Genomic DNA, 21,316 nt, shown 5'->3' with positions numbered 1-21,316 from the left:
ACAGTTAATAATGGATGCAAAAATAGAAATGAAATAAACAAGGCCTTTTTCTGAAAATGGGTTTCGGAGATGTGGAATCTGATTAAGAAAATTTCCAGAAGTTATTTTGCATGTAACAGAGTGTGGCTTTATGTGTAGTCAAAACATTATTTTTAAAAAGGTAACTTGATCCACTGTCACCACAAGACTAAATCTTATCTTCAAACCAACTTAGTGTTATTAGTACCGCATTTGGTCATGCACACAACCGCACTATTATTTTGCTAAGTGAAAATACTCATTTTAAAAGTTCACATTAAAAATACTTATCTAGCTCCTTTAAGGTAGTAATTACATTAGTAATCCATTCCAGCGAAGTTTCTTGCAAGCAGAATCTACATAATGGTCTTTGATGTTTGCTTCTGGTGGTTTAATTTCCTTCCATTTTCATCGTATCGAAGTGTACAATCTCATTCATTAGAAAAAAGATAATTTCATAAAGTTTTGTTTCCTGGCTTGTACAAAATGGCTTTGGTAACTCCCCGCTCATGTCTAAAGACCACATCTTTCAAAACAATGCTAAGAATAACATTTTTCTCTGTTAAAACATGTTTTCAGATGTAGGCCACTGGATCAGTGCCATGACTTTCTATGATTGTCAGAATCATAATGATAAACGAAATTACTTGTTTTTGTTAGTCAGAGCCAACCATGACGGTTTAGATCCATGTATGTTAACGAAGGACAAACTCCGGAAATTAAGGTTCACATGCATACAAGGCTGAGGACCGCACACGGTGACTCAGGTTTCTCATTGTATGACTCAAAATTAACTGTTGGAATGAGAGAAGAGTACTGACTTAAAGGCAGAGATCGCTCAGCTGCTACATTTCTTATCTTTTTAATTAACATTAAACCCATAAAAATTGACATTATGCTTGAGTGTCTCTTCTGTTTTAATAATTTCAGTTTGTGCCTTTTTCCTTGCAGTCAGTTTATGAAGACTAAACAATTATTACATTATAAAGTCATATTACACTGCATATTTAGTTGCTTAGAGAAACACGTTTATTCAAAGTGACTTACATAATGTGATAATCCCAAAGGCGTCGCTAAGTGCCACGACCCTTCAATGATGTGGCATCACTGTGGTTCGGGTCTCAGCCTTTGGGGTTTAATTCTCACCGCAAGCTGCCTCCAGCAGAGATCATACACTGTGTTACCAGTGGAAAATACACATGCACTTGGCAACCCTACAAGTACGGAGCAAGTTGCTATGGAAGGTGTGGGTTTGATTTTCACCTTGCCTTGTCCCTAGTGGAGTCACTACTGTAGTAGAATCAGTTCTGAAACTTGGTGAAAAGTTCTTACATGAACACCAAATTATCTAAATGTTTTTTCCATGCTATTTTTATTACATTAATGCTGTAGACTGCTAAGCAAAATAAGGAATCACACACACAGACTGTCTGAAACCGCTTGTTCCGAGCGGGGTCGTGGCAAACCGGAGCCCAACCTGCAACAGAGGGCACAAGGCTGGAGGGGGAGGGGATACACCCAGGATGGGATGCCAGTCCATCACAAGGCACTCCAAGCGGGACTCGGACCCCAGACCCACCAGAGAGCAGGACATGGCCAAACCCGCTGCGCCATCGTGCCCCAAATAGGGAATCTCACACAGACACATTGTTTGAAACTGCTTGTCCCAAGCGGGGTTGCGGCAAACCGGAGCCCAACCTGGCAACACAGGGTGCAATGCTGGGGGGGAGGGGGATACACCCAAGACGGGATGCCAGTCCGTCGCAAGGCACCCCAAGCGGGACCTGAATCCCAGACCCACTGGAGAGCAGGATCTGGCCAAACCTGCTGCACCACTGCACCCCCCCATAAATAGGGAATCAATATGTTTTAAAACAATCCTGAGGTTCGCTTTGCACTCTGTGACAGAAATATTATCTGTTCATCCATTATAATCACTCGTCCAATGCGTTGCTACGTTACAACAGCATACCCCAGAAGCACAGGGCGTGAGACCCAATACAACGTGGATGGGACATCACTCCATTGCAATCACACACACTCAATCACTCTCACATACACACTCTAAGGGAAATTTAGTTCACCCATTCTCCTGAAACGCTTATTTTACAAGCGATTCGACAGAAAACTGGAGAAAACCAGCGTGAACACAGGGAGAACACAAACTCCACATCTGAACCCACTTGCGAACACACAGCCTAGACGCTGTGAAGCAAAAGCAGTACCCACATCACCCTGCTGCCCATTATAATATTAGTTGTACCATCATTTTCTTAATTGCTACTTTCACCTTTATAATGAAGAAGTTCATTTGTGTCCCACCTTACAGTAGTGTGAAACACATTCTTACATGACATTACTTCATTTAGCTGACACTTTTCTCCAAAGCAACTCATAACTTATCCATTTAGACAAGTGGCTAGCTTTACTGGAGCAATTTAGAATACGTACACTGGTCAAGGGTACTACAGGCAGAGGTGGGATTCAAACCCTCAGCCTTTGGGACCAAGGGTAATGGCACCGATCACCACACTCGCAGCCACCACTTTGTCCCGTTCAACTTTGCTTTCTAAACTCCTTCAGTGCTGTTCTGCAAAATTCCATGACTGAACTACAAGCCTGATTTATTTCCAGTTTCAAGATATGAAGTACATGATGAAATTACCAAAATGAAAGGCAAAAGTCACCTTGCTCTTAACCACGGCCTCTGGTTCATGGCAGAGACCCTTTGTAGCAACTATTTAGGGCCAGACTGCATTTATTTAGTTTGAAAATGCCTCCTTTCCACATACCATACACATTTTGTGTTTTCAGGCCCCCGCTGATATTTCATATAGAAAAGAGCGCGTGTTCCGTCTTCAACACAAACTACGCGGTAATGGTAATTGGCCAGGTGCCCCAGATCACATTCCAAAGAGTATTTGAATTAATTACATTCTGGATTTTGGTTACTGCTCAGGCTATAAAAATCAAATGGGGAAGATCTTCAGTAAAGCCCCTGTGTTTACATTGTCGCAGAGGGAATACAGGCACTCTCCAATTCAAACAGACAGCAAGATTACGGTTAAAAACTCAAGACTTTTAGGAAGTTGCCCCCTGTCTTATATCGGCGTACTGTGTCTAAGACGATCTAATTAGGGCGACACCGTCCATAATTTTATTTTGATACCGCACTCAGCCAGCTCCTCTAAAATACCTTCTCCGTTCAGCGGAAAATACATTTCTCATTTGACTTAGATGCTGAAAAAGTGAGCGCTGTGCAAAAGTTGAAATGCGAACACTTTCGCTGTCGCACACATCCATGATTCCCCGCTGCTTTCCCAGATGCGCGGCCTTGCGAAGAGAAGATGCGATGAAGACGAGACCCCGCGTTAACGCTGGCTAAAAACGAGCCTAAAGATGCTGAGCGAATATTATTCGCGGCCCGCGTGCAATAATGGACCACACGGCCGAAGGCCGAACAGGTGCCGCTATCCAGGAATGTCCGAGTGGAAGAAGCATGTTTAACGTGGGCACGGTGCAATCTTTGTCTGGTTCACTGGTTCAAGTCGAAAGAACCGAGGGTACTGTACTACTGTACTTTCACCCTGAGCAACACCAACCATATAGCTCGCCATCAAAAATGGAAGAAAGCATATAAAAAAAAAAAAAAAAAAAAAAAAGCAAACTTGGGAGTTTTTTTGGCATACGCATGTCAGGCCATGTGCGTCCTGCGAAAAAATGTATTATTTCACAAAACTCGACAACAGACCGCAATAAGCTTCTTATTATAAACTTTGCTTCACGCTGGCAATGCTTTGGAGAAAGTAACCTCCCATCTCCATGTGGGGAGATCAGCTCAACTTCACTTCCTGGTTGCGTTCCACACCGCGTGTTCGTTTTACGCGAGACCACGCGGCGCATTCCGTCGTTTCGGACCGCGCGAAATATTACCGAAGCGGTCGCGCGGCACGACACGCGGACGCCGGTATCCGAGCCGAGAAACTGTGCACATTAATTATGCAAAGTGTTTGTTATCCCGAGTATTCCGTTTCATAGCGTACGTACCAGGGGAGAATAACTTTATTTAACAGCGCAGCATGTGTGCACTGTAGAATTGCTGCCAGAAGGGTTAAATGAGATCCTATGGTATTCAGCGTGAAGTACAGAGATCAATGTGTGGTAATTAGATTAATATTCTTCTCGTCAAGCTCAGTGAGAACATCAAAATAATACTGTTCCCACTGATGAGATGACTCGGTGCACTTTTTATTACTAATACCTTGAGTTTTGGTTTCTTTGTTGTGGGAAACATGTTTTTTTTGTTCTTTTTTTTTTTTTTTCCCTCCGAACTCCCACATCTTACCTGAAGCTAATCATCACACGTCCCTCAAACTGTACGCTGCGCGGCCTGGCCGATTACAGCTCTGCGGATAGCGCCGGGGGGGGGGAGGTGGTCACGCTGACGTGTTCTGCAGGTTTCTTCACAACCTGTTTCGCTTTGTTTCGGCGCGCGGCTACAAGCGTCTTTGACGCTTCTACGTCTAAAAATGCTGAAAAGTATTAATGAACTAATAGTTTCGCGTTTGCTGAATTAACGAGCGCATTTTTGACAGTAAACCTTACGGCGCTGCGAATCCGCAGGCTTGGGAGCAAAATCTCGAACGTTCCGGAGAGCGAGCCGAGTTGGACTATTTGCATATTAGCTTAAATTATGTTATCAGTACTAATTAAATAGCAGCAAAAGGAGACTTGTTATACCACTGAGATAGACAAGGGTGCTAAGTGGGTAATTACCTTGTTACATCTGGTTTGTTTGACTCCGGAACCATAATTTTGTGTCATCACCTTAGAAGGTGAAGAGGGTGACATGTCATGTAGCTGTAGTAGCTGCCCTGTCTTGCGTGTTCGCCGCAGATCACAGTGCAATGCAGTGCTGCTCCATGTCACGTTGCCCACGCAGCCCAAATATAGTGGTGCATGGTTTTTGATCATGATCATGATTTCTTTTTCTCTTGGAGACAATCGAAAGAGTTTTACCATAAAGGCCTTCATTTAAAATAATGACTGTGCAAAGAAATCTGAGACCTCTCCTATCCTATCTTTATTACGTTTTTCTGTCGGTGGTGTAAAATGTGGTAATTTCCATCTTGTGGGTTTTTCTACCTCACTGACCCGCCTTTCTTTGAAAGAACAAATGTGATAGCGAACAGTTCACTGTTTTCATTTTTAACTCCCTGAAAGTAGCTGCAGCTAGATCGGTGCTGTCTTTGAAATCAAATGCGGTCATGGTACGAAATACAGTGGTAGGAAAGAGAGCAAATTTCTTCTACAACAGCGTTCTCGAGAAGTGCTGAACAAGGTCTGCTAGGACCGCCGCAATGACGTAAGAAGACACGTAGTGTTTTCTTGCGCGTTCTGGAATCTGCCATGACTTCTTTACGAGGACTTTTCTGCGGAAACCGATTTACCGAGCGTCCAGTTTCATTGCACATAAGAAAACTAATCACCAAAATTCCTTCGCCTTTTTTTCGGCAGCTTCCTTGGGCTTTCCCGTGCCGCGCATTTTTTAAGTGTGCCGTTTCTTTTGAAACCATTGTACGGTTAAAGGGGAAACAGACCGGTTGTCGGAACAGCGATGCTTCCCGGACCTTGGCTCGGAAAGGCCCTGCAGTTAGCGCGTAGCTTTGAGCGGCTAGCACGCCGAATTGTAGGAATGCGCCGCTCGCGACGCGACACTTGGTGCTGGCATGTCTGCAGTGTGCCACGGCCGCTCTAGCATGCGTGTACATGCATGTGCCGCAGTGCTGGCTTCCTGGAGTCTATGCAAGGGACTGATATGGGGAAGAAATGGACAGTGGCTCTTATCAACACCGATCCAGATGATGCGAAAGACATGCCTTCCCAAATATTTCAGGTCTACTCGCTCCACACTGGGGGGGGGGCTTTCAACTGTGACAAACCTGAGGCAAGGAGAACCTGCTGCCAAGACACTTGAAATTAGCCACGTTTCCCAAGGCTGGGGGCCCTGGGGGCTTACTGGCCTATGGAGACTTAAGCCGCGGCCCCCCTCGGGGATCTCGGCCAACGGGAACGCTTGGCACCGGCTGTTTCTGATGGATCCCAGAACAGTGAATGGATATGATATGCTTTCACCAAGGGCTATTTCCGTCACGCCAAATTTGAAAGGGAAAAATAGATGTGTATGTCTTAGGTGTCCCTGTGTAAACACACACTCTCTGAGCCGCCCTCACATCTCCCACCCCAGGGATCATTATACAATTGCACTGCTCATTTCTGCTAGCTGTGTTTTGATTACCTAAACCAGGACATGCCATTGAGACACTAACTAAAAGCATAGTTTGTTTTTCAACTGACCCCCCAATTACAAATTCCGGTGGCCAAGTGCCCCTCCTCCATTTGCTGCTACAGCTCCAACAAAGAAGCCAGTGATCTGCATATATACTCTACTTTTCAATACACACTGAACTAGCAGTGACCTTCCACAACTGCTCAGGGATCCTGGCCAGAGAAAGCAAATCCCTTTATGCAGAAAGGCCCATCATACAGGCAGAGCCTCCCTATCATTCTGTTTTATGTAGTGCTTATGAGTGCTTGTGGTGATAATCAAGTAATCAACTTTATTTTTGCTTGTGAATGCTGTATGCAGCACTCATCCATGATCTTTTGTATATTCACCATTCACTTGTTTCATAAGGATATTGCGTGGACCGAACATGTCTTATCCATTCATTCAGTGACTGCTCAGTCCAGTGCAGGGTGGTGATGGTCCAGAGCCCATCATGGCAACTCAAGACGTGACACAGGGAACACCCTGGACAGGACAGCAGCCCATTGCAGTGCAATGATATACACATTCATTTACTGGACTGGATCAGATTTAAATCCACATCCAAACCTACAGCCCGGGAACTGTGAGGCACCAGCACTACATAATATTATACTGCTCTATTATAACCTTATGTTTACATTATATTTATTTGGATAAATTCTTTTCATCTAAAATGTATATACAAGAAGCTAAAGTTAAGAAATAATGGAGGATCAGTAGAAAAATCTTTTCACAGCTTATTTTCTGTCACCTGATAAATATACCTATGGCAAATAACTAGAACAGGCAAGAAGGGCTAATTATTTTATTGACTGGTAAATCATTAATTGGAAAAAGTCAATGTAAATTATTTGTTGTACAGTATGAAGGAAGTTCTGAGCCACTTTATAATTTGTATCACAACCTCCGAAAATACGGTCTTGAGTTACTGAAGTTTTTTCTCCCAGTTAACACTCCAAACATACAAATTGGTTAATGCAAATGCAAAGGGGTCAGTGAATAAGACCGCAAACCTTGATGCACTCTGTTTTCACTTATGGTACTGTACTCTGCCAACGTACTATGCCTTCCATTTTCCCTGTCTGGATACGATTAAATAATATGACTGTAAAGTGGGAAAAAAATAAAATGAGAGTTTTTTCCTCTGAGGGAAGTAAGGTACCGCTACTGTATCTCATATAACCCTATGGATGTTTTCAACTGACCTTCAGTGTGAACACCATGCCATTTCAGTCAAAAGTGGTTTAACTATTTACAGATTATTAAGAAAATCTGTTATATCTTCAACTACAAATAAGTAATCGTTGTTATTGAAATTTTGTCATTACTAATCCTAAATTATTAAACTGTATGAAAACATTTTTACAGTATTGTGTGCTGATTGATCAATACATGTTTAACCATCAAAAGCACATTAATGATGTATTACTGTAATTTTTAATCCAGACGCAGGACTCTACATAATTTGCTTTGATTGTTGTGCCTTAATGGTTTTGATTAATACCAGATTGTTGTGCTTGCTAAAGAGATTTATGCTCCAATTCATCTCCAAAAATTTCCAAGCATTTAAAGCTAATGACAAGTGGGGAAAATTATGTGAATAGTACGATGTTCTGAACCGCAGTAGGGTTAGCCTTCAACTCCACCTGTTCTTCCCACAATACTAAATTACATTTTGACTCCTTTTAGATGCATTATAATTGTAATTACTGATTTTACTGAAGGTGTCAGACAAAGACAGTGGCAATTACACATTTGTTTTGTCATCACTGTGAGCAAAGTGATTTAGATGTTCCCTGCCCTCTGCTACACTCAAGGACCTCTCTTCACACTAGCATGAATGAGTCTCAGTTGGCAAATACATGCTAGGAAATGTTTGAAAAATACATTTAAAATACATTTGAAAATAAATAAAATTTAATCTGCGAAAATAATTCATGGGGTTACTAAAAAAGCGCCGTACCATAGATTATTAATTGCTTAATTAGGAACAACATTCTGTATAACATGTTCTCTAAATACCATTCCAATACATTGCAGATAATGTACAATTCAGTCCTGTACATGATGCACAGAAGCAGCACCATCTCCTAATGGGTACTGTTCTCTTTACACTCTCCCTCCACACTCACAAAATTCTAAGGCTGGCCATTACCCCAGTCTTATACCTCTTTTTTATGGATATCTACACAATAACAATTCCAAATCTAAGGAATGCTAAATGTGTCCAATGCTTTGAATTTACTATGAAGGCAACCATTTTAACCCTAATTGCAGAGCACCAAAAGTCAATGAAATGTGTAGAGGAACTACTTTATTGACAAAGTATTCCATTTCTATTTAGGTTTAGGGACCAGTACACTGCCCTGCCGCAGTCTTTCCAAATTGCCATGTAAGTCAAAGGGTGAATGTTAGGAAAAATGGCTGAAACATTAAGTCTTTTTTTTAATGAAGACTTTATCATTTCAATCTACATATCTTCAGTTTAGTATCTTCATAGTTCACTGATGTCAAAGAATGCTCAAAATGATTGTTTAACACAGATTTCACCTTTCTCAGACCTGCCTTTTCTTAGAGAAATGTTAATTGAATCAGGCCTTAAATGCTGCGCTCAAGTGTTTTGATGGCCTTAATGAAGCTGACTCTTGGAGGGTGGATTGCCAAATCCTCCTTGATTGGCCCAGCACAGGTGTTCCCTGTCACAGTGAAGCATTGCCATGGTTACATCATGCTTTCCTGGGGCTCATTTCCCGATTGAACATGAGGTAGTATAACAACTTCACAACTGATCAGAGGTAATGTTAAGTGTGATTGAAAATGCTGGATAACTGCACTCACACATAATCCAATAAAGTGTGTGTAAAGGCACTATTGCCACCCAGTTGCGCTACAACAAATGGGTCCTGTAAAAAAATCACATGTATTATAGGAAATCAGCTGAAAAGTTAGTTTTACTCTATCAATAAAAAGGACACTGGCACAGGTTTATAGTACACATGTCAAATATTACCCGTTGTTCTGCACAAAAATAAATTATGAAACAAGTCATAATAAAATATGAAATGCTGGAAGTTAAAATCAAATCCACAAAAGGACAATCGTTGCATTGTCAATTATCCTCCCTGCTCACACAATTTCTTTCTTTATCCATTTCAAGTGCAAGCATGACAGGTGAACTCCTCCATGTCTCGCTCTGCTTGGGGGTGGGGGTTGTGACAGGACAGGCTTGCAGCCGAGTTGGGGCTTGATTGGGCTGGACTTGGTTTGGCTGGACACTCCATGTTCAGTTGCGCATGTAGATGGTTCATCAGAATTCCTGTTCAACAAAAAGTAAGCTTACCTGCAGAGATTTTAGCTTTTGATTTCAAATGCTCTTTCTTTATCACCTGGTATTTCTGTACTATATATTAATTTTAGTACAAAATTACAGAAGTAAGGAAAACTTAATTCTTTGCTGGTAAGCAATATAATCTACATGCGTACCAGCAAAGAATTAGGTAGGCATGGCCATCACATTCAAATATGTAGAGTGTATCAGTGTAAACTATATTCCGTAGAAACACATCTTTTTGTTCTACCATGAGTTCTAATGTTCCCTCACTCCCTTTTTTGGTTTCATATGTACTTTGCTTTTGAAGGAATTATACTGCAATATATTTTACGTCCACTGCAGTGGTTTTCCATACATGTTTGTCTTGTTTCCAGTTCACTCAGATTCTGGTTATTATTATTATTATTATTTTGAACCGTAGTCCAGGGATACTTAACCTTTTTACTCCCATGGTTCCACAATTAATCAACAAACCAGTCCAGACATAATTGCAATAAATTCTCAGGGAGGCATCTTAAACCACCCTTGTGTCTGCTTTGCACCTTCCCAGGAAAGGAACAGCACACAAGTTAAGAGCCCCTTTCTTAGCTGACAAATTTTCATAAAATGATTTCACTGTAAGACAAGCAACTTTACCATGATTTATCCATTTACACATCATGGTACCTTTACTGGAATAATTCAGGGTATGTACCTAGCTCAGACATATTACAACAGGAATGGGGATTTGAACCGGTACCACAATAATTAGATGACCTACCTGATTATTTATTTCATCCAAACAAGAGCACTATGGTCCTCTACTTCTTGCCGCTTGGTGATCCAAATGACAACGGGTTCAAAAACCAAACTCCACAGGTATTTAGTTTTTGGTTCCGGTGTGATAGGCTGAGTTCCCTTCCTCGGAGCTGCTGAATCCTTTTCCGCATTTGAGAAGAACAGCTGCAACAATATGAATCACACCATCTGTCACAATCACCTTTGTATTTCCTATTACACTCAATTCTTTAGGCAGCAACAGTGATACTGGACAAACTAGCTGTGCTTTGATAAACTTATGACTGTATCTTGTATGAAACAGTCGTTTACCCTGAGCTGTAAGTTGCTTTGTAGAAAATGTTTTGTTAAATGAATATCTGTCAATGAATCGGTAACCTTCAAATGACAATAAAACATCCCTAACCACTATACCACCAACTGACCCACCTAATGTTTTACTAATAGTTCAGTCTTTCATGGGAAATGACTTCTTTACAGGGTTTGTAATTAATCGGAAAGGGCTTGTAAGCATCTATGCATTTTATGACTTGAGCAGTTCTCCGAAAAATGGTAGAGATCACGATGGACATGGACAGTCTACAACATACTAGACTAATAGCAGAATATAGCAGATTGAGTAAATAAGAAAAGAAAAAAACTCAACAAAAACTCCATTACTGGTCAACATTCTGATGCTACATTTTGTAACCATGAAATTCATAAATACACATATTATTAACCCATTATATGTTGAAATCTCAGGGAATTATTTCACTCCAGCTGTTACCTTTAAAAATTACTTTCCAGGCACAGAAGACTCAGCTACTCAGTGGCACATCCTAAACAGAAATCCAGTTGCTTGAATGTGGAGCTGGGTAATTGGATATGTTTAATTAAGCAGGAGTAATAGACCACTCTCTGAGATAGCAGGGGTTTGCTATAACTGCCGCATTCTGTTGAGATTTGAATAACTGAGAGGCACACATAGGAGGGTTTTCATACAGTGCAGGCATACAGGCCAGCTACTGTATTCACGAGTGGGGGTCATCATTCGTGACATGCACAGTTTCTTGTCTTAAACAGTGCTCATGCTGAGAATTTAAAGAGCAAATCATCATCATGTTTTGATTCAGGAGTCCAAGTTAAACATAATACCTTCACCTCCTGCTCTCTGAGCTGCACTGAGCAGTGACTGTCTTTTGAAAGACATTACACAAGTGACAGTAATTCAGGGAACCACTGAAGGCAAATGTGGTTTACCATATAATCTCTGATAACATGTTAAAAGAGATTACTACAAAATGTAGTTTAAATATTCACTGTGTATCTTCCGAAAAATTACAAGATGTGTAAAAATACAAATTATCTTGTAATGGAATCAAATACACTTTTTAAAATTCTTCTTCTTATTATTATTATTATTATTATTATCCTTTGGGGTTATTTATAGCTGTAACGTTTGGGAATTCAAACAATTTTTCTATCCATAAGTTATCAGTAACCACTTGTCCGATGGTCGTGGTGGTTCAGAGCCTAGACAGGACACCTGCATGGCAAATACACACATACTCACTGACACATACACACAATAAGGGCAACTAAGAGGCACCAATTCACGTGACACACATCTTTGTACTATGGCAGGCAACTGAAGAACCCAAAGGAAACCCATGAGAACATGGGGCGAACATACTAGCTGCACACATATTTAGCCAGATTTGAGCCCGTGTCTGAATTCACAGCTCCGGAGCTGTGAGACACCAACACTATCTGCTGTGGCACTGTGCTGCATTATAATCCTGTTTGTGTTCTAATATTCAATAGTTTGGGTAATGTAAAGATATCTGATATGCCAAATTATGTAAAAAATAACACTTTTTTCAGAACTCAGTTTACCTACCTGGTACAATTCTAGTTTCTCATTTCACTGTTCAAGATACGATTTTTTTGAGTGGACATTAGACTGGATGATGAGAATTAACAGTAAAAAGTCTTTTTCACAGACCAAGAAACACACTATGTGAATCCTGCTCTGCTCAGGTCTGACTCTTGGTACTTACCCTGAATTGATGCAGCAAAAATTATCCAGTTGGAAAAAAGGTTAAAAAAAAAAATAAGAAGTTGCTCTGTGTGGAAAACTATCATTGCAATTTGCTTTAAAAAAATCAGCTACATGGACAAATAAGAACACGTAGTCAAAAACAAATATTGCATGCTAATGCCATACTAAGTAAACTGTACTTTTTCAATGGTGGTTTTTTTTTTTTTTTTTGATGGGAATAGCCAAATAATGGGACTCCCGCACATCTCTGGAGTACTGTATTTAGAGAGGATGCCCAAAAAAGGAGCTGTCACATCATAATCATTTCATCATCATGCTTATTTATTTTATCAGTTTGTTCTTCTTATGAAAATGTTATGTTTTATGTTTCTTCTACAGCAATAAAACTAAAAGTTCTCTAATTAACTAAAGCCCAGATTCCTGACTGTGCTTTGGGCATATTTTGTAGGCTCACAAACCTTTAAAATACATTTTCTGTAATTAAAACATACCCACCTGAAGAACATCATGAGATGCTGGCTGTGTATGGTTAGAGTTGTAAACACTAATTCCAGGGTGTCTGACCTCAGCAATTCAAGCAATCCTTTTCTTTCCAAGCCTGTAGTTTAATACCCATCAAAAAGAAAATTGCTGACATACAGTTTTTTGGACCCAAGCATGAAGGGAATTTTTGAACGCTTAAGTTGTTATTTTAAATTATGATTATTATAGGATCAGACACAAAGGCTGCCTAGATAAGCTTTTGTTATTGCTTTGGTTTTTTCTTTCCACCCTTCAGAACTATATTGCATTGGCATTGATTGTATATTGGCACTGTTTTAAAGTAAAAAAAAATTAAAAAATCATTACAGAGCTATGCTGCTCTCAAAAGAACCTGTTGTCTAAAATATTTTACACATATGTACAATATTTTAGCTTTTAAACATTTCCCATCTGACAACTTTGTACACAGAGACCGACTGCATTTTCCTAATAAGCTAATTGCATTGATTTACCCATTTATATAGCGTGGTATTCTTACTGTACCAGTTCAAGGTAAAGGTACCTTGAACAAGGGTACTACAGCACCAGTGGGATTTAAACCACGACCTTTTTTTTAGATGGCAAGGCAAAGGCCCTCACCCCAGTAATATGGAAGAACAGTTTTTTTCTTTGGTGAAGGGGTTTCTATTAAGTGATGATAGCGCAATATTAAGTCATGGAATATTAATCATTATGTCTTCCTTTCCATTTACACAGATGACTGAGTGTTTTCTGTATGTTATTCTTCAAATGTTCTTAATATGGGCTACTTTTTGGTTCTCTCACACCATACAGTTGTTTTTGTCCTCCTCACTAGGAAAATTTATGTCTCAACTTTAAGTGTATAATTGTTAGTTATAATGGCTGCAGTGTAACTGTGAATCTGTAATTTAATATAATTAAGTCAAATTAAATTAAATTAATGATTTACATTACAAAGAATTACTCTTTAAATGATAGATTATAATAAATTAAAAGATGTATATGCATTTTCTTTCACAAGGATAAGTATGTCTTCTGGCATTGTAGATTTTCCAAAACTTTCAATATTTATCCTGTTCATTTACTATCTGTTTATGATTTGGAATTTTTAATAGTACAACAAAAAGATGACAAAATCAATAAAGTTATACTAATATTCAAAAAATAAGAACATGAGGATAACAAGGTTAAATAACAAAACTTCATGGAATTTTTCCAAAATCTGTATTTACATTCAAATAATAGTTTCAAAATACAAATACTGTAGAAGAAAGTACCTAGTATTTTGAAAATGTGAAGAGTAAATCACTTATCTAACAAGAATAAATATTCTAAACTGTTATGTAAATTCATTCATTATTAGTAACCACTCTCCTCCAGTGCAGATGTGTGGTGGTATGGAGCCTATCCTGGAACCATAGGCTGTGAAGCAGATTATGCCTTGGATGGGAAGCTAGGCCATCACAGTGCAATCACTAACACACACATTCCCTTACACACAGTATTGGCAGTATAGAGTCACCAGTTTACCTGAAACTTGTGTCTTTGAGAGGAAACCAGGGCACCCGGAGAAAACCACAAGAACAGAGAAAACATAAATGGATTTTCTCTTCACACAGACTGAGAGCCAGATTCAAACTCATGTCTAAACCCACAGTCCAAGAGCTGAGAGGCACCAGTGCTATCCATTGAGCTTTCATGCTCTGCCTTGTTAGGTAACTTCTTAACACAATATCATAAATATGAAAAATGACCCTCTCAATCTGAAGCATTTTTAGTATATGTAAAGTTCACATTTCACTGTGGTCCATCACAAGTGATCGCCATTGTTATTTTTCCAGTTTTCTAACCACAACAGGCAGAAATGAGGAAATTTGAATCATAATCTGTCCGTGGTTTGCTTCCTCCACTGTCTGGGAGAGCTGCCAACAGATGGTGATTGGAAAAGTCCCCCTGGTGGTGAATGTGTGAATGATATGAATAAATGAATTCCAGCTGCCTTTATTGATTCCAATTGATTACTGTCACGTCAACATTGTTTTCAGCACAGTCTATGACTGCTCTTGACAGCGTGACAGATCAGTACATGAATTGTCTTAGAAGAGTTTATTCTTTAATGTCTTGCTGGAAAACCCATAATGTAACCAGCAGAAAAAGATTAATTTGGAGGTCATTCTCATTCATGTCAGATTAACTTTGGAAGACGATTGAAAAAAGCACATTAGAATTCATCTAACATTTACATTGTGTACCCAATCAGCACCTCAGCTCACTTATAAAATTGCAACAGACAGGCTAATCATACTGAGAACATACCATTCATGAAAAAAGACGTTGTACATGTCGCAATGTGACTAAATGTGAAACAGTCAAGACTTTGAATGGAGCACAACAACCACAATCAATCTCTTCTTTTCTGGGAAACACTGATTAACTGAAAATAACAAAAAATGGTACCTTGGAGTATACTTACAGGTATTACACTGGTTGGTTTCTTTACGTAAGACATACATTTACAGTAAGGTAACAGTTTAAAGGGAAAACAAAAGAAGGGATGTACAGCAACACAACATGAAGAAAAGCATCTGAAACAGTACTACTTAATAAAACTGTAATAATAATGTCTGATATTTCAAAGTGAAGTAAATATTTTTGCTTTTTTTTCTACACGCAGTGAAGTAAAGATGCAAACTTCTTTACTCTTTTGAAGATGCTGTATGTGACAAAGTGCTGTACTGCTTAGGCAACAGGACATGTGCACCGATGGGTAAAATAGTAACAGTTGTCTGGAAAAACAGCACGTTTGTAAAAAAATAACACATTTGCAACCAGATCAGTGGTTTGGTGAGATGCCTAATGAAAATTTTAATGATATACTATAGAGGTTTAAAAAAATTTAAAGAGTAAGGGAATTTAGAAGTTGGTTGCTAATAGCAGCACAGCTACTTGTCAGCACATCATTAGTTTGCTCGACCTACTACAACTTCCACACTATTTCACAACTTGGCTTTTTACTGTACAAGAATGTCATACTGGCAAGAATGTATCAATCCAAAACTTTTTTGGCTCCAGTTAATGACTGTGCCTTTGAATATATAGAAGCCGCACAAGATCCCTTTGAAGATATAAAGTAATACTGCAAATGTAAATGTAAGTGGTCGACAGCGGGAAAAAAGGTTAAAAAAAAAAAAAACTGTATCAGTCAGATTGTCTTGAAAGTTATAGGTTTTAACTAAAACAGCATGGGCTGAGCTAATATTACCATATACCAAATGTGGAAATGGATTTAGGAACAGATTACTGGATGCAGCACCAGCAGGTGATGTTGCATAGCACAGCAACAGCAAAAGGTTGTGGGATACAGCAATACAGCAAGTCATTAGATATGGCAGCAGAAGGAAACATTTGTTGAGCATGGCCATAGAAACACGTTGTGGAAACAATGGTAGAAGAAGGCTTTGCATATAATAATACAAATAAGTTATTAGCTACAGTCATAGGAGCAAGTTGTTAGTTTCAGCCATAAGAACAGACTGTGACATGTATCAGTAGCAGGACATTGCTTAATGCAACAGTAGATGCTGCAGAAACAGGAGAAGGTTTTTGGATAAATTACCTGTAGGAGAAGGTTGTTGATACCAGTATCAGTAGATGTAGGCTCTCAAATTCTACACAGAAAAAGCAAGTTGTTGGATACACAGCAGAAACAGGTTGTTGAGTACGGTAGTTAGGTTTATGGAAGTTTCATATGCAACGGAATGATTCAGTATGGTGTGACAAAAAAAAAAAAAAATCATTTGTAGTAGCAGGTGTATTAAAGATTTTTTTGAATTTCCTCAAACTATAAACATTCTAATGCATATTAAAGAGTACAAAAAAACAGCAAAAAATCTGTGTTCAGCCTTAAGGTATTCTCTTAAGTTGTGGCCTCAAATGAAATTTTGAAAGACTTTATTTTTTGTATTGTTTTGATACAATTCCCAGCATTAATCATTGTAACTATTGGTGAAATCCTCTCCTATTAACATTTATAAATTTCCCTCAAAAAGTGAATTGGATATTTCTTCTATTCCTACAAAGCCCTAATTTTTAAAAGCTGACTCCAGTGAAAATATGATGAAAATATATACATATTTTTTCCATATGAGATCATGCTGATGTAATGATGTAATTCATCTGAAAATGAAAATATATCAAATGTATATCAATATTAAAGCTACTGAGGTAGACGTACATTTAGGAGAATATATTAGGAAAAAAACAGTCAACCCTGACAGTTCTGCTCAACGTATGACTTATCTATTGATTGCTTCCATCAGACATGCTTGGCAAACGTTTCAAAACTGGATAATAGCTGAGTAAATTGCCTGTTCAGAATGGTAAAACGTGTCACTTTTCTGCTTCTTGCATCACTACTGAACCACTGCCCCATGTGTTTCTGTTTTATATTACAGTCATACACTGAAACTTTTCTGTTTTTGTTCGCTTGATGTCAATAACCATCATCCTACCACCGAAATTAGCAAAAAGAATCATTAAAGCAATTCCGGCATCCCGTGTAACAATTTCAGTCAATATCGCTAATATCCATCTGTGGTCATGGACACAGTTGAAAATTACTGAGATATGGAACAACTGTTATGATGACCAATCTGCAGTTTGAGTGGCATAGCTCTGGCTTTTCAGCAATCATTTGTCCACTTTTACCACCCATCTTTGAGATTGAAAAAAATGGAAGAACTGGCTGGCTGCCTTTCCAGTTACATCTCACACTCTTGTTCCAATACTAGTAAGTATTACTGCTACTATTATTTATGTACGTATGTAAGTAGCCATACATGAGACGTCGGTAAACTCCACTGAGGTTCTTAAATCGGATCCTAAGTTTCCAAATGCCGTCACATTCAGCCTTGCTCTGCTTCTGCAGTTGTTCTTTGCCCTGTTTCTTCAGTTCTCAACTTTTATTCTCTTTGACGTACCCTGCTCTAGGTTGTACTTGCTGGTTCAGTGTATTCGGTTAGCAGTGTTAGCTAGGTTACCGGACGCAGGCTAATGGCGCCCGAATTTGGCGGGAAGATTTCCGCCATAAGCGCCTGGACGCTTCTGCGACCGTGTGCTATTCCCTCAACGGACACGGGCAGCGCGCTTTACCACCGCGCTCCCCTTTATAACCTCTCAACGCTCTGCAGACAGAAGGTTTCTCTGCTTCAGCGTGTTAACAATGAATGAGTATACAGCACAGCTTAATGGGGTGTTTAATGATGGGAGGTGGAGGTAGTCTGAGATGTCCCTCCTTCGGACCTGTGAAGAAAAGGCGTGTTGTTGAGGTGTGACCCGGGCGATTCTGGGCTATTAAATTACCACCTCTCGGTAATTTACCTCCGCCGGTGTTCATAAAATGCCGTGGGAATAAATGAAGACCACCCACGGTTTTAATACTTTTATACACGGGGACGCGAAGCGACCCGTGTTACAGGGGTCAAACACTTCACACTTCGCGGGTGTCTGTTCTTTTAGTGCTTTTTTGGCCCTCAAAGTCCTACCGCTGTCTGTGGATACAAGAATCCTAAGAAAAATGACAAATAAACGTCTAACAGACGAGCATTTTGTTGGCAATATCCGCATAATTAAAACAAGCAAGCGTTAATATCCGCTCACTGGACGCTTTTAAAGGGCAAAATGCTTAATTAAGAAGTAATATATATCAGTGAGTGGCAGATACGATAGTGGTTCCAGAAGAGCGTGTGTGTCGGTATGTGTCTAAAATGTTGTTTTCCACGTTTTTCTTATCCTAATCGGAAAGCATTTCAAACTCACCGCGCATTTTTGCTGAAGTGAAATCATCCATATATTAAAGAAATTAACTGAGCGAAGACTGACCTGAAGCAGTCGGAGCGCAATGGCACAGTGTGGAGTTAAAAAGTGAATATTTCAGAGCTGTTCCTACTGTAGTCCGCTACTGTGGTCCACACACACACACACACACACACACCGCACAACTCACTGAGCTAACCAATAAATCCAGGTGTTTAATTGCTCTGTGTTTGCATACTTTGTGTTTTGCACAGGAAAAAAAAAAAAAAAATCATCCAGCACTTAAAGTATCTGTGAAGCATCACTTCCATCAAGACGAAAAATATGAACGAGTTCCTGCAGCCAAAAAAAAATTACGAAGGCGCTCATTATATTAAAAACGCACGCGCTTCGCCACGCGCTCATGTGCGACACACTCTTAGAAAAGGGTGCTGGACTTGTGTGACACTGGAACCACTTGAGGAATCACTCCGTGAACTAAATAGTTGCGTGGGCGGCGAGGTGACCCTTCTCTCTGCCACCTCGGACCTCGCCAAGCGAGCGCGCCGCTGTGTCCTACAGAAACACGCCGCGTGGCGTGAAAACGTAGCCCGTAACGCGCGCACACACTCACCCAAATCGAATAATTTAAAATTGACATTATTTCCACAATGCTGTGCCATGCTATGTGACTTTGCGCACTGGACCACTGAGTTGAGGAGGTGTTTCTGAAGGTAAAGTGAGGAAATGGACATAATTAAACCAGTACAAATTTGCTTCAAGCGCTTCTCTTCTCGTGCATTTTTTCATTGTTTTGAAAGTTTTTCCATTTTTAAGACACATGATCTGTATAATATTCAGCGTATCTTTTGGTACAGGAAGCAGAGCCCTACACGTCGCCAGATGTTCGGAATTCAAACTATTTCTTATTTTAAATATTAAACGTGTAAAACGATAAGTCAACAAAAATTATTACTGGGTATTATTATCACTCGTGGAGGTTGTCAGAAAACACGTAATGTTCAAAAGCAGAAGAAGCGCAAATAAACTGTTTTACATGTATGGGCTTGTAACGTATAATTTAAAGAGTTAAAGGTGCACGAACATTTCACTTTCTTAAAATTCATTTTCCAATATTATATTTTGCTTCATAATCTTTAAGAATTAAAACGTAACAACAACAATAATTATAAGCATTGCTGTCCTTTCTGACATTCATTGTTTTAAAATGATAATTTATAATGTTTTGTACATATTCTATCACTGACTGAGAATAAAGTTTTACTCTTTGCAAACTTCGCTATTTTAATTCCGTACCTAGAATAAAGTCTCTTTTTAGAGACCAGCCTTTAGAGAAATACACTAAACCAGCTTTCAGCCGCAATAATAAAAGTGCTACAACTTTTGAAGCCGCATGTGACCTTAGTTATAGGAAACAAACGTTTTGACGTAGGGTCACACAATTCGTATGGTTGCAAAAACACGCAGTTAAAATGAAAAACCATATTCAGCGTTGGGGAAAGAGGACAGTATGATATCATGTGCGTTTGACATAGGAGCAGCGCTCGGTGTAACGGCAGAGAAAGAAGAAGGCAGCCGCCCGGGGTGTGCTGTGCAGCTGCGAACTCGCTTCATTTTCCAGTTTCGCGAGGATGACACTCACTGTCTCTCCTGCACGGACCACACACTGCCACTCTGCACTTCAACAAACACACACTTCACTTTAACCTCCGCTTTCCTCCTCAGCCACCGCGCTTCCACAGCGAACATGTGCTGTGTAAATATTATAATTGACGAGGGCGAGTGCGCTCCCGCGCCGTCCACCTATCGAGCTCGCGGCGACGCTAGCCCCGTGGGAGGGGGGGACCGGCGCGCGCCGCGGAAGAGCGCAGTGAACAAAAAAAAAAAAAAAACACACACACACCAAAGTGGGTCTCTAGACTGGCAAATCATCGGCGCGCGCATCAGAGGCGAGGGAGGGGCGGCTCGTGTTACCTGACGCGCTCGCGCAGAGCCCTCCTCCCGCGCCTCTACCCCGCGCTCCGCGACACGAGCCGAGGACACTCCGGTGCGATCAGCTCCTCCCGCGCGCACTGCACTAGCCGCGGCGCCGTCCGAGGACTTCCTCTCTGTTCTGGATCCCTGAAGGTGGGCTTTGGATGGAACTCGAGACGTTTCGCGGTGTCTGCTAACTTTGAAGGTATTGTATAAAAAAATTTTACAAAAATGACACATTTCTTTCCGCCGCGTGCCACTCTGTCTGTCTTGACAGCCGCCTCCGCGCCTCCGTCTCTTTAAAACTGCGCGGGGACCTTCAGGCTTTCTTCATCCCGGCGCCGCATTACGTGTGTATTGGTGTCTTCGCGAAATTTGTGGCGTGTTCGAACTTAACAGACTAAAACGCGACTTCTCGCGGACGAGTGCGCGCCTTCTGCGAGGAGGGATGCGCGAGCGAAGTTGCTCGCGCGGCCGGCGCGCGCAGCGCGAGGAAGCAGAGCTCGAGACCGCGCTGCTTCGC

General features: G+C 40.3%; 1 protein-coding gene and 1 long non-coding RNA gene across 4 annotated transcripts in view; one reads left to right on the top strand and one right to left on the bottom strand.

Annotated features, from left to right (window-relative positions):
- Positions 1–9,418: 9,418 nt before the first annotated feature.
- Positions 9,419–20,851, bottom strand: LOC114912560 (uncharacterized). Its single transcript, XR_003798319.1, has 3 exons — positions 20,794–20,851; positions 10,441–10,622; positions 9,419–9,665 (listed from the first exon to the last, which is right to left on the bottom strand). It is a non-coding gene; the product is annotated as an uncharacterized LOC114912560 (long non-coding RNA).
- satb1b (SATB homeobox 1b) overlaps positions 20,838–21,316 on the top strand; it is a 45,202-nt gene continuing 44,723 nt past the window's right edge. For all 3 annotated transcript variants that reach the window (XM_018740738.1, XM_018740739.1, XM_018740735.1), the window contains exon 1: positions 20,838–20,998. The gene's annotated coding sequence lies outside the window, so the exon portion shown is untranslated. The remainder of the gene's footprint in view (positions 20,999–21,316) is intronic.

Source organism: Scleropages formosus, chromosome 18 (genome assembly GCF_900964775.1).
Source record: "Scleropages formosus chromosome 18, fSclFor1.1, whole genome shotgun sequence".
In the NCBI taxonomy this organism is placed as follows: Eukaryota; Metazoa; Chordata; class Actinopteri; order Osteoglossiformes; family Osteoglossidae; genus Scleropages; species Scleropages formosus.
This window is presented reverse-complemented; position numbering and strand designations above follow the sequence as displayed.